Source organism: Salmo salar, chromosome 05 (genome assembly GCF_965601325.2).
Source record: "Salmo salar chromosome 05, fSalSal1, whole genome shotgun sequence".
Classification (NCBI taxonomy): Eukaryota; Metazoa; Chordata; class Actinopteri; order Salmoniformes; family Salmonidae; genus Salmo; species Salmo salar.
The window spans coordinates 1108181-1120393 of NC_138295.1; the positions used below are offsets into that span (position 1 = coordinate 1108181).

A 12213-nucleotide genomic window follows, 5' to 3' on the forward strand; every position below is an offset into this window, starting at 1 on the left:
CTGAGATGACCCTGGACCCTCCGTAGATATAATACAGGGACTGCAGGCTGAGATGACCCTGGACCCTCCATAGATATAATACAGGGACTGCAGGCTGAGATGACCCTGGACCCTCCGTAGATATAATACAGGGACTGCAGGCTGAGATGACCCTGAACCCTCCATAGATATAATACAGGGACTGCAGGCTGAGATGACCCTGGACCCTCCGTAGATATAATACAGGGACTGCAGGCTGAGATGACCCTGGACCCTCCATAGATATAATACAGGGACTGCAGGCTGAGATGACCCTGGACCCTCCGTAGATATAATACAGGGACTGCAGGCTGAGATGACCCTGGACCCTCCGTAGATATAATACAGGGACTGCAGGCTGAGATGACCCTGGACCCTCCATAGATATAATACAGGGACTGCAGGCTGAGATGACCCTGGACCCTCCATAGATATAATACAGGGACTGCAGGCTGAGATGACCCTGGACCCTCCATAGATATAATACAGGGACTGCAGGCTGAGATGACCCTGGACCCTCCGTAGATATAATACAGGGACTGCAGGCTGAGATGACCCTGGACCCTCCGTAGATATAATACAGGGACTGCAGGCTGAGATGACCCTGGACCCTCCATAGATATAATACAGGGAGTGCAGGCTGAGATGACCCTGGACCCTCCGTAGATATAATACAGGGAGTGCAGGCTGAGATGACCCTGGACCCTCCATAGATATAATACAGGGACTGCAGGCTGAGATGACCCTGGACCCTCCATAGATATAATACAGGGACTGCAGGCTGAGATGACCCTGGACCCTCCATAGATATAATACAGGGAGTGCAGGCTGAGATGACCCTGGACCCTCCATAGATATAATACAGGGACTGCAGGCTGAGATGACCCTGGACCCTCCGTAGATATAATACAGGGACTGCAGGCTGAGATGACCCTGGACCCTCCATAGATATAATACAGGGACTGCAGGCTGAGATGACCCTGGACCCTCCATAGATATAATACAGGGAGTGCAGGCTGAGATGACCCTGGACCCTCCATAGATATAATACAGGGACTGCAGGCTGAGATGACCCTGGACCCTCCATAGATATAATACAGGGAGTGCAGGCTGAGATGACCCTGAACCCTCCGTAGATATAATACAGGGACTGCAGGCTGAGATGACCCTGGACCCTCCATAGATATAATACAGGGACTGCAGGCTGAGATGACCCTGAACCCTCCATAGATATAATACAGGGACTGCAGGCTGAGATGACCCTGGACCCTCCGTAGATATAATACAGGGACTGCAGGCTGAGATGACCCTGGACCCTCCGTAGATATAATACAGGGAGTGCAGGCTATGAGTCAACACACACATCACTAGTGTGTAGGGTTAGGATTGGGGTTAGGTGTGTGTGTGTGTGTGTGTGAGGGGTGGTTGTGTGTGTGTGTGAGAGTGTGTAGGTGTGTGTGTGTGTGTAGGTGTGTGTGTGTGTGTGTAGGTGTGTGTGTGTGTGTGTGTGTTGTGTGTGTGTAGGTGTGTGTGTGTCTGAGTGAGTGTGTGTGTGTGTGTTGTGTGTGTGTGTAGGTGTGTGTGTGTGTCTGAGTGTGTGTGTGTGTTTGTGTTTAGGTGTCTGAGTGTGTGTGTGTGTGTGTGTGTGTGTGTGTGTGTGTGTGTGTGTGTGTGTGTGTGTGTGTTTAGGTGTCTGAGTGTGTGTGTGTGTGTGTGTGTGTGTCTGAGTGTGTAGGTGTGTGTGTGTGAGGGGTGGTTGTGTGTGTGTGTGTGTGTGTGTGTGTGTGTGTGTGTGTGTGTGTGTGTGTGTGTGTGTGTGTGTGTGTGTGTGTGTGTGTGTGTGTGTGTGTGTGTGTGTGTGTGTGTGTGCTCCGAGGGTTATGTGTTCTAACAGGTGCTGTGTGTTTATGTGCCGCAGCGAATCACAATTCCCTGCTCAAATTCCTGTCGACCAATCACAACAGGAGCTGCATTTAATACCTTATAAAGTCATGCAGGCTGAGAGGCGGGGTGTGGTGTGTGTGTGAGAGGATGTGTGTGTCCTCGCAGAATGACTGCATTGTTCCTCAGCGTAGCACTGGGGCCATAAGGAACACAGCCAGCAGCCTGCAGTCTGCACCACTCCTCCTAGTGGAGTTAAGGAACCAAAACACCACTCCTCTCCTATCTCTCTGATGGGCGCTCCACCTCTCCTCCTGGTGGAGTAAAGGAACCAAAACACCACTCCTCTCCTGTCTCTCTGAAGGGTGGAGTAAAGGAACCAAAACACCACTCCTCTCCTGTCTCTCTGAAGGGTGCTCCACCTTTCCTCCTAGTGGAGTTAAGGAAGCAAAACACCACTCCTCTCCTGTCTCTCTGAAGGGTGGAGTAAAGGAACCAAAACACCACTCCTCTCCTATCTCTCTGAAGGGCGCTCCACCACTCCTCCTGGTGGAGTTAAGGAACCAAAACACCACTCCTCTCCTGTCTCTCTGAAGGGTGCTCCACCTCTCCTCCTGGTGGAGTAAAGGAACCAAAACACCACTCCTCTCCTGTCTCTCTGAAGGGCGCTCCACCACTCCTCCTGGTGGAGTTAAGGAACCAAAACACCACTCCTCTCCTGTCTCTCTGAAGGGTGGAGTAAAGGAACCAAAACACCACTCCTCTCCTGTCTCTCTGAAGGGTGCTCCACCTCTCCTCCTGGTGGAGTTAAGGAACCAAAACACCACTCCTCTCCTGTCTCTCTGAAGGGTGGAGTAAAGGAACCAAAACACCACTCCTCTCCTGTCTCTCTGAAGGGCGCTCCACCTTTCCTCCTGGTGGAGTAAAGGAACCAAAACACCACTCCTCTCCTGTCTCTCTGAAGGGCGCTCCACCACTCCTCCTGGTGGAGTTAAGGAACCAAAACACCACTCCTCTCCTGTCTCTCTGAAGGGTGCTCCACCTTTCCTCCTGGTGGAGTAAAGGAACCAAAACACCACTCCTCTCCTGTCTCTCTGAAGGGTGCTCCACCTCTCCCAGTCTGAACTACAACCCAGTCTGCTGTCCCTACTTGCTTCAAGATGTTCTCCATTGTTCCTGAACTAAATGACTATCGCCAAATAGCCCTCACTTCTGTCATCATGAAGTGCTTTGAGGGGCTAGTTAAGGATCATATCACCTCTACCTTACCTGACACCCTAGACCCACTTTAATTTGCTTACCGCCCCAATAGATCCACGGACCATGTTATCGCCATCGCACTGCACACTGCCCTATCCCATCTGGACAAGAGGAAAAACTATGTAAGAATGCTGTTCATTGACTACAGCTCAGCATTCAACACCATAGTACCCTCCAAGCTCATCATTAATCTTGGGGCCCTGGGTCTGAACCCAGCCCTGTCCAACTGGGTCCTGGACTTCCTGACGGCCCACCCCCAGGTGGCGAAGGAAGGAAACAACACCTCCACTTCGCTGATCCTCAACACAGCGGCCCCACAAGGGTACTAGCTCGGCCCCTCCTGTACTCCCTGTTCACCCATGACTGCATGACCATGCACCCTCCAACTCAATCAGGCCTGATTACCAACAATGGCGAGACAGCCTACAGGGAGGAGGTGAGGGCCCTGGGAATGTGGTGTCAGGAAAACAACCTCTCGCTCAACGTCAACAAAACAATGGAGCTGATCGTGGACTTCAGGAAACAGCAGAGGGAGCACCCTCCTATCCACATCGCCAGGGCCGCAGTGGAGAAGGTGGAAAGCTTAAAGTTCCTCTGCGTACACATCACGGACAAACTGAAATGGTCCACCCACACAGAAACTGTGGTGAAGAAATCGCAACAATGCCTCTTCAACCTCAGGAGGCTGAAGAAATTTGGCTTGGCACCTAAGACCCTCACAAACTTTTACAGATGAACAATCGAGAGCATCCTGTCGGGCTGTATCACCGCCTGGTACGGCAACTGCACCGCCTGCAACAGCAGGGCTCTCCAGAGGGTAGTGAGGTCTGCATAACGCATCACCGGGGGCAAACTACCTGCCCTCCAGGACACCTACACCACACGATGTCACAGGAAGGCCAAAAAGATCATCAAGGACAACAACCACCCGAGCCACTGCCTGTTCACCCCGCTATCATCCAGAAGGTGAGGTCAGTACAGCTGCATCAAAGCTGGAACCGAGAGACTGAAAAACAGCTTCTATCTCCAGACCTTCAGACTGTTAAATAGCCATCACTAGCCAGCTACCACCTGGTTACTCAACCCTGCACCTTAGAGGCTGCTGCCCCATAGACACAGAATCACTGGTCACTTTAATAATGTTTACATACTGTGTTCTAGTCAATACCATCCTATTCAACTATTGCTGTCTCTACAGTGCATTCGGAAAGTATTCAGACCCCTTCCGTTTTTCCACATTTTTGTAAAGTTACAGCCTTATTCTAAAATGTATTAAATAAAACATTTCCCTCATCAATCTACACACAATACCCCATAATGACGAAGTGAAAACAGGTTTTTAGAAATTTTGCAAACTTAGGACAAATAAAAAACAGAAATACATTATTTACTTAAGTATTCAGACCCTTTGCTATGAGACTCGAAATTGAGCTCAGGTGCATCCTGTTTCCATTGATCATCTTTGAGATGTTTCTACAACTTGATTGGAGTCCACCTGTGGTGAATTAAATTGATTGGACATGATTTGGAAAGGTACACACCTGTCTATATAAGGTCCCACAGTTGACAGTGCATGTCAGAGCAAAAAACAAGCCATGAGGTAGAAGGAATTGTCCGTAGAGCTCCGAGACAGGATTGTGTCGAGGTACAGATCAGAGGAAGGGTACCAAAACAATTCTGCAGCATTGAAGGTCCCCAAGAACACAGTGGCCTCCATCATTCTTAAATGGAAGAAGTTTGGAACCACCAAGACTCTTCCTAGAACTGTCCGCCCGGCCAAACTGAGCAATCGGGGGAGAAGGGCCTTAGTCAGGGAGGTGACCAAGAACCCAATAGTCACTCTGACATACAGTGGGGGGAAAAAAGTATTTGATCCCCTGCTGATTTTGTACGTTTGCCCACTGATAAAGAAAGGATCAGTCTATAATTTTAATGGTAGGTTTATTTGAACAGTGAGAGACAGAATAACAACAAAACAATCCAGAAAAAGGCATGTCAAAAATGTTATAAATTGATTTTCATTTTAATGAGGGAAATAAGTATTTGACCCCCTCTCAATCAGAAAGATTTATGGCTCCCAGGTGTCTTTTATACAGGTAACGAGCTGAGATTAGGAGCACACTCTTAAAGGGAGTGCTCCTAACCGCAGCTTGTTACCTGTATAAAAGACACCTGTCCACAGAAGCAATCAATCACTCTGACAGAGCTTCTCTGTGGAGATGGTAGAATCTTCCAGAAGGACAACCATCTCTGCAGCACTCCACCAATCAGGCCTTTATGGTAGAGTGACCAGATGGAAGCCACTCCTCAGTAAAAGGCACATGACAGCCCGCTTGGAGTTTGTCAAAAGGCACCTAAAGGACTCTGACCATGAGAAACAAGATTCTCTAGTCTGATGAAACCAAGATTGAACTCTTTGACCTGAATGCCAAGCGTCACCTCTGGAGGAAACCTGACACCATCCCTACAGTGAAGCATGGTGGTGGCAGCATCATGCTGTGGGGATGTTTTTCAGTGGCAGGGACTGGGAGACTAGTCAGGAACGAGGGAAAGGTGAATGGAGCAAAGTACAGAGAGATCCTTGATGAAAACCTGCTCCTGAGCGCTCAGGACCTCAGACTGGGGCAAAGGTTCACCTTCCAACAGGACAACGACCCTAAGCACACAGCCAAGACAACGCAGGAGTGGCTTCGGGACAAGTCTCTGAATGTCCTTGAGTGGCCCAGCCAGAGACCGGACTTGAACCCGATCAAACATCTCTGGAGAGACCTGAAAATACCTGTGCAGCGACGCTCCCCATCCAACCTGACAGAGCTTGAGAGGATCTGCAGAGAAGAATGGGAGAAACTCCCCAAATACAGGTGTGCCAAGCTTGTAGCGTCATACCAGAGAAGACTTGAGGCTGTAATCACTGCCAAAGGTGCTTCAACAAAGTACTGAGTAAAAGGTCTGAATACTTATGTAAATGTGATATTTCTAAAATCCTGTTTTTGCTTTGTCATTATGGGGTATTGTGTGTAGATTGACGAATAAGGCTGTGTAGTGTGTAGAATAAGGCTGTGTAGTGTGTAGAATAAGGCTGTGTAGTGTGCAGAATAAGGCTGTGTAGTGTGTAGAATAAGGCTGTGTAGTGTGTAGAATAAGGCTGTGTAGAATAAGGCTGTGTAGCGTGCAGAATAAGGCTGTGTAGTGTGCAGAATAAGGCTGTGTAGAATAAGGCTGTGTAGTGTGTAGAATAAGGCTGTGTAGTGTGCAGAATAAGGCTGTGTAGTGTGTAGAATAAGGCTGTGTAGTGTGCAGAATAAGGCTGTGTAGTGTGTAGAATAAGGCTGTGTAGTGTGTAGAATAAGGCTGTGTAGTGTGCAGAATAATGCTGTGTAGTGTGTAGAATAAGGCTGTGTAGTGTGTAGAATAAGGCTGTGTAGAATAAGGCTGTGTAGAATAAGGCTGTGTAGTGTGCAGAATAAGGCTGTGTAGAATAAGGCTGTGTAGAATAAGGCTGTGTAGTGTGCAGAATAAGGCTGTGTAGTGTGCAGAATAAGGCTGTGTAGTGTGTAGAATAAGGCTGTGTAGTGTGCAGAATAAGGCTGTGTAGTGTGTAGAATAAGGCTGTGTAGTGTGCAGAATAAGGCTGTGTAGAATAAGGCTGTGTAGTGTGTAGAATAAGGCTGTGTAGTGTGCAGAATAAGGCTGTGTAGAATAAGGCTGTGTAGAATAAGGCTGTGCAGTGTGTAGAATAAGGCTGTGTAGTGTGTAGAATAAGGCTGTGTAGAATAAGGCTGTGTAGTGTGCAGAATAAGGCTGTGTAGTGTGCAGAATAAGGCTGTGTAGTGTGCAGAATAAGGCTGTGTAGTGTGTAGAATAAGGCTGTGTAGAATAAGGCTGTGTTGTGTGCAGAATAAGGCTGTGTAGAATAAGGCTGTGTAGTGTGTAGAATAAGGCTGTGTAGTGTGTAGAATAAGGCTGTGTAGAATAAGGCTGTGTAGAATAAGGCTGTGTAGAATAAGGCTGTGTAGTGTGCAGAATAAGGCTGTGTAGAATAAGGCTGTGTAGAATAAGGCTGTGTAGAATAAGGCTGTGTAGTGTGTAGAATAAGGCTGTGTAGAATAAGGCTGTGTAGTGTGTAGAATAAGGCTGTGTAGAATAAGGCTGTGTAGAATAAGGCTGTGTAGTGTGTAGAATAAGGCTGTGTAGAATAAGGCTGTAACGTAACAAAATGTGCAAAAAGTCAAGGGGTCTAAATGCTTTCCGAACGCACTGCACACTGTTCTAGCCTAAACATTCTACAGTGTACTAAATATTCTATCCACAAACTGTCCATAACGTTTATGCATCCCATCACACGTGCCCCCCCCCCTATATAATATATATATATATATCCCCCACACACACACACACACACACACATTCTGACAATGCTCGTCCTAATATTCATGTTTTCCTTCATTCTATTCTTTTACTTTTAGATTTGTGTGTATTGTTGTGAATTGTTAGATACTACTGCACTGTTAGAGCGAAGAACACAAGCATTTCACTACACCCACAATAACATCTGTTAAATATGGACCAATAACATCTGTTAAATATGGACCAATAACATCTGTTAAATATGGACCAATAACATCTGTTAAATATGGACCAATAACATCTGTTAAATATGGACCAATAACATCTGTTAAATATGGACCAATAACATCTGTTAAATATGGACCAATAACATCTGTTAAATATGTGTATGGACCAATAACATCTGTTAAATATGGACCAATAACATCTGTTAAATATGTGTATGGACCAATAACATCTGTTAAATATGGACCAATAACATTTTATTTGAAGGGTGCATCACCTCCCCCTACTGGCGTTATTGAGGAACTACACCACACCTTCGCTTCATAATCTGAACCAACCTCAGGGCAGTGCTGCCACCTCCTGGTTGGAAGTGGTAATGCTGTTCAGTTACAGCCCTCTCTACAACCTCCACATCTTCACCCAGTAGGACCAAGTAGTTGACTTATTTCAATAAAGGTCTTGGCTCCTATTAGGATCATAGGCTGCTTGGCGAATGTCCTCCATCTCACTCGGCTCGGGGGAAGTTTCTCCAGGTCACACCAGTTGTGGATGCTCTCTGTCATTTCTGCCTTGATGTCTCTCCTCTTCCAGGTGATTCTTCTCCTCTTGGGGGATCCATTTCAAGGACTGGTGAGTCATTTTGGTGGTCAAATCCAGAAGGGTGTGTCTTACTTCTCCCACTTGGTTCCTGTCCCACTGCAGGGCCAGATGACAGCCAGTCCTAGGGGTTAAAGGTGGCTAAACGCTGCAGGGCCAGATGCCAGCCAGTCCTAGGGGTTAAAGGTGACTAAACGCTGCAGGGCCAGATGACAGCCTGTCCTAGGGGTTAAAGGTGACTAAACGCTGCCAGATGACAGCCAGTCCTAGGGGTTAAAGGTGACTAAACGCTGCCAGATGCCAGCCAGTCCTAGGGGTTAAAGGTGACTAAACGCTGCAGGGCCAGATGACAGCCAGTCCTAGGGGTTAAAGGTGGCTAAACGCTGCAGGGCCAGATGACAGCCAGTCCTAGGGGTTAAAGGTGACTAAACGCTGCAGGGCCAGATGACAGCCAGTCCTAGGGGTTAAAGGTGACTAAACGCTGCAGGGCCAGATGCCAGCCAGTCCTAGGGGTTAAAGGTGGCTAAACGCTGCAGGGCCAGATGACAGCCAGTCCTAGGGGTTAAAGGTGACTAAACGCTGCAGGGCCAGATGACAGCCAGTCCTAGGGGTTAAAGGTGACTAAACGCTGCCATATGACAGCCAGTCCTAGGGGTTAAAGGTGACTAAACGCTGCCAGATGACAGCCTGTCCTAGGGGTTAAAGGTGACTAAATGCTGCCAGGTGCCAGCCACGGTGTACCACATATGCTAATGGTACATATATTCCACAGTAACAATGATGCTGACAGATTTTTTACTTGAAAATATGTCAAACAAAAACAAATGATTTCAAAGTTCAACAAACCACACAACTATATCCACAAGGACAACCTTTAACAACTTACACAGAACATTTTACAAAAATACATTTACTTGAAGAACAGTGCAGATGGGTTGTGCTGTTTGGGTTGTAATTCTGGTCCAATGCTAATTCATCAGGACTGTAGTGAGGAAACACTGGAAACGGTTTAGTCAGTAAGGCACTTTAATGGCAACAAGTGAGACAGAGATACACAGCAGGTCAGTCACTGAGATATCACATAACCCTCAATACCCCAACACTCAGTTCCAGACCCTCTCCCTTCTCTAACCCCAACACTCAGTTCCAGACCCTCTCCTCTCTCTAACCCCAACACTCAGTTCCAGACCCTCTCCCTTCTCTAACCCCAACACTCAGTTCCAGACCCTCTCCTCTCTCTAACCCCAACACTCAGTTCCAGACCCTCTCCTCTCTCTAACCCCAACACTCAGTTCCAGACCCTCTCCCTTCTCTAACCCCAACACTCAGTTCCAGACCCTCTCCCTCTCTCTAACCCCAACACTCAGTTCCAGACCCTCTCCCTTCTCTAACCCCAACACTCAGTTCCAGACCCTCTCCCTTCTCTAACCCCAACACTCAGTTCCAGACCCTCTCCTCTCTCTAACCCCAACACTCAGTTCCAGACCCTCTCCCTTCTCTAACCCCAACACTCAGTTCCAGACCCTCTCCTCTCTCTAACCCCAACACTCAGTTCCAGACCCTCTCCCTTCTCTAACCCCAACACTCAGTTCCAGACCCTCTCCCTTCTCTAACCCCAACACTCAGTTCCAGACCCTCTCCCTTCTCTAACCCCAACACTCAGTTCCAGACCCTCTCCTCTCTCTAACCCCAACACTCAGTTCCAGACCCTCTCCTCTCTCTAACCCCAACACTCAGTTCCAGACCCTCTCCTCTCTCTAACCCCAACACTCAGTTCCAGACCCTCTCCTCTCTCTAACCCCAACACTCAGTTCCAGACCCTCTCCTCTCTCTAACCCCAACACTCAGTTCCAGACCCTCTCCCTTCTCTAACCCCAACACTCAGTTCCAGACCCTCTCCCTTCTCTAACCCCAACACTCAGTTCCAGACCCTCTCCTCTCTCTAACCCCAACACTCAGTTCCAGACCCTCTCCTCTCTCTAACCCCAACACTCAGTTCCAGACCCTCTCCTCTCTCTAACCCCAACACTCAGTTCCAGACCCTCTCCCTTCTCTAACCCCAACACTCAGTTCCAGACCCTCTCCCTTCTCTAACCCCAACACTCAGTTCCAGACCCTCTCCCTTCTCTAACCCCAACACTCAGTTCCAGACCCTCTCCTCTCTCTAACCCCAACACTCAGTTCCAGACCCTCTCCCTTCTCTAACCCCAACACTCAGTTCCAGACCCTCTCCTCTCTCTAACCCCAACACTCAGTTCCAGACCCTCTCCTCTCTCTAACCCCAACACTCAGTTCCAGACCCTCTCCCTTCTCTAACCCCAACACTCAGTTCCAGACCCTCTCCCTTCTCTAACCCCAACACTCAGTTCCAGACCCTCTCCTCTCTCTAACCCCAACACTCAGTTCCAGACCCTCTCCCTTCTCTAACCCCAACACTCAGTTCCAGACCCTCTCCCTTCTCTAACCCCAACACTCAGTTCCAGACCCTCTCCCTTCTCTAACCCCAACACTCAGTTCCAGACCCTCTCCCCTTTCTCTCTAACCCCAACACTCAGTTCCAGACCCTCTCCCTCTCTCTAAACCCCAACACTCAGTTCCAGACCCTCTCCTCTCTCTAACCCCAACACTCAGTTCCAGACCCTCTCCTCTCTCTAACCCCAACACTCAGTTCCAGACACCTCTCCTCTCTCTAACCCCAACACTCAGTTCCAGACCCTCTCCCTTCTCTAACCCCAACACTCAGTTCCAGACCCTCTCCCTTCTCTAACCCAGTCTGTACTGATCATCAATAGACCAGTTCAACACTATTGAACCATAGACCAATACAGGGCTTTAGATGCATAGACCAGTACAAACACTGTACACCAATATCTCCATTTCCTCTATGTAGACAGAACATATCCTTCATTTCCTCTACGTAGATATCTACATTTAAATGTTTTCATTTATTTATTTATAAAAAGACATTCTGAACTTTTGTAAATGTCACTGTAAACAATGTCTTCCTGGTAGTTTCCAGTAACAGAGGAGATAAAGCCAGATGAACAGGGGGGGGGGGGGGGGGCGGGGGGGTTGTTGTGGTGTGGTTGTCGTGGTGTGTGTTGTCGGGGGGGGGGGGGGGGGGGGGGGGGGGGGGGGGGGGGGGGGGGTGGTGTGTTGTTGTGGTGGTGGTGTGTTGTGGTGTGGTGCGTGGTGTGTTGTTGTCGTGGTGTGTTGTTGTCGTGGTGTGTTGTGGTGTGGTGTGTTGTTGTCGTGGTGTGTTGTTGTCGTGGTGTGTTGTTGTCGTGGTGTGTTGTTGTCGTGGTGTGTTGTTGTGTGGTGTGTTGTGTTGTTGTGTTGTGTTGTTGTGGTGGTGTGTTGTTGTTGTGGTGTGTTGTTGTGTGGTGTGTTGTGTTGTTGTGTTGTGTTGTTGTGGTGGTGTGTTGTTGTTGTGGTGTGTTGTGGTGTGTTGTTGTGTGGTATGTTGTTGTGGTGTGTTGTTGTGTTGTGTTGTTGTGGTGGTGTGTTGTTGTTGTGGTGTGTTGTGGTGTGTTGTTGTGTGGTATGTTGTTGTGGTGTGTTGTTGTGGTGTGTTGTTGTGGTGGTGTGTTGTTGTCGTCGTGTGTTGTTGTCGTCGTGTGTTGTTGTCGTCGTGTGTTGTTGTGTTGTTGTCGTCGTGTGTTGTTGTCGTGTGTTGTTGTCGTGTGTTGTTGTGGTGTCGTGTGTTGTGGTGTGTTGTTGTTGTGGTGTGTTGTTGTTGTGGTGTGTTGTTGTGGTGTCGTGTGTTGTTGTGGTGTCGTGTGTTGTTGTGGTGTCGTGTGTTGTTGTGTTGTTGTCGTCGTGTGTTGTTGTCGTGTGTTGTGGTGTGTTGTTGTGGTGTTGTGTTGTTGTGGTGGTGTGTTGTCG

The 12213-nt window shown here is 48.3% G+C and overlaps 1 long non-coding RNA gene across 1 annotated transcript; it reads right to left on the reverse strand.

Moving 5' to 3' along the window:
- Window positions 1–9336: 9336 nt before the first annotated feature.
- LOC145879489 (uncharacterized) lies at window positions 9337–11373 on the reverse strand. Its single transcript, XR_014392270.1, has 2 exons — window positions 11007–11373; window positions 9337–10851 (listed from the first exon to the last, which is right to left on the reverse strand). It is a non-coding gene; the product is annotated as an uncharacterized LOC145879489 (long non-coding RNA).
- Between the last annotated feature and the right edge of the window lie 840 nt (window positions 11374–12213).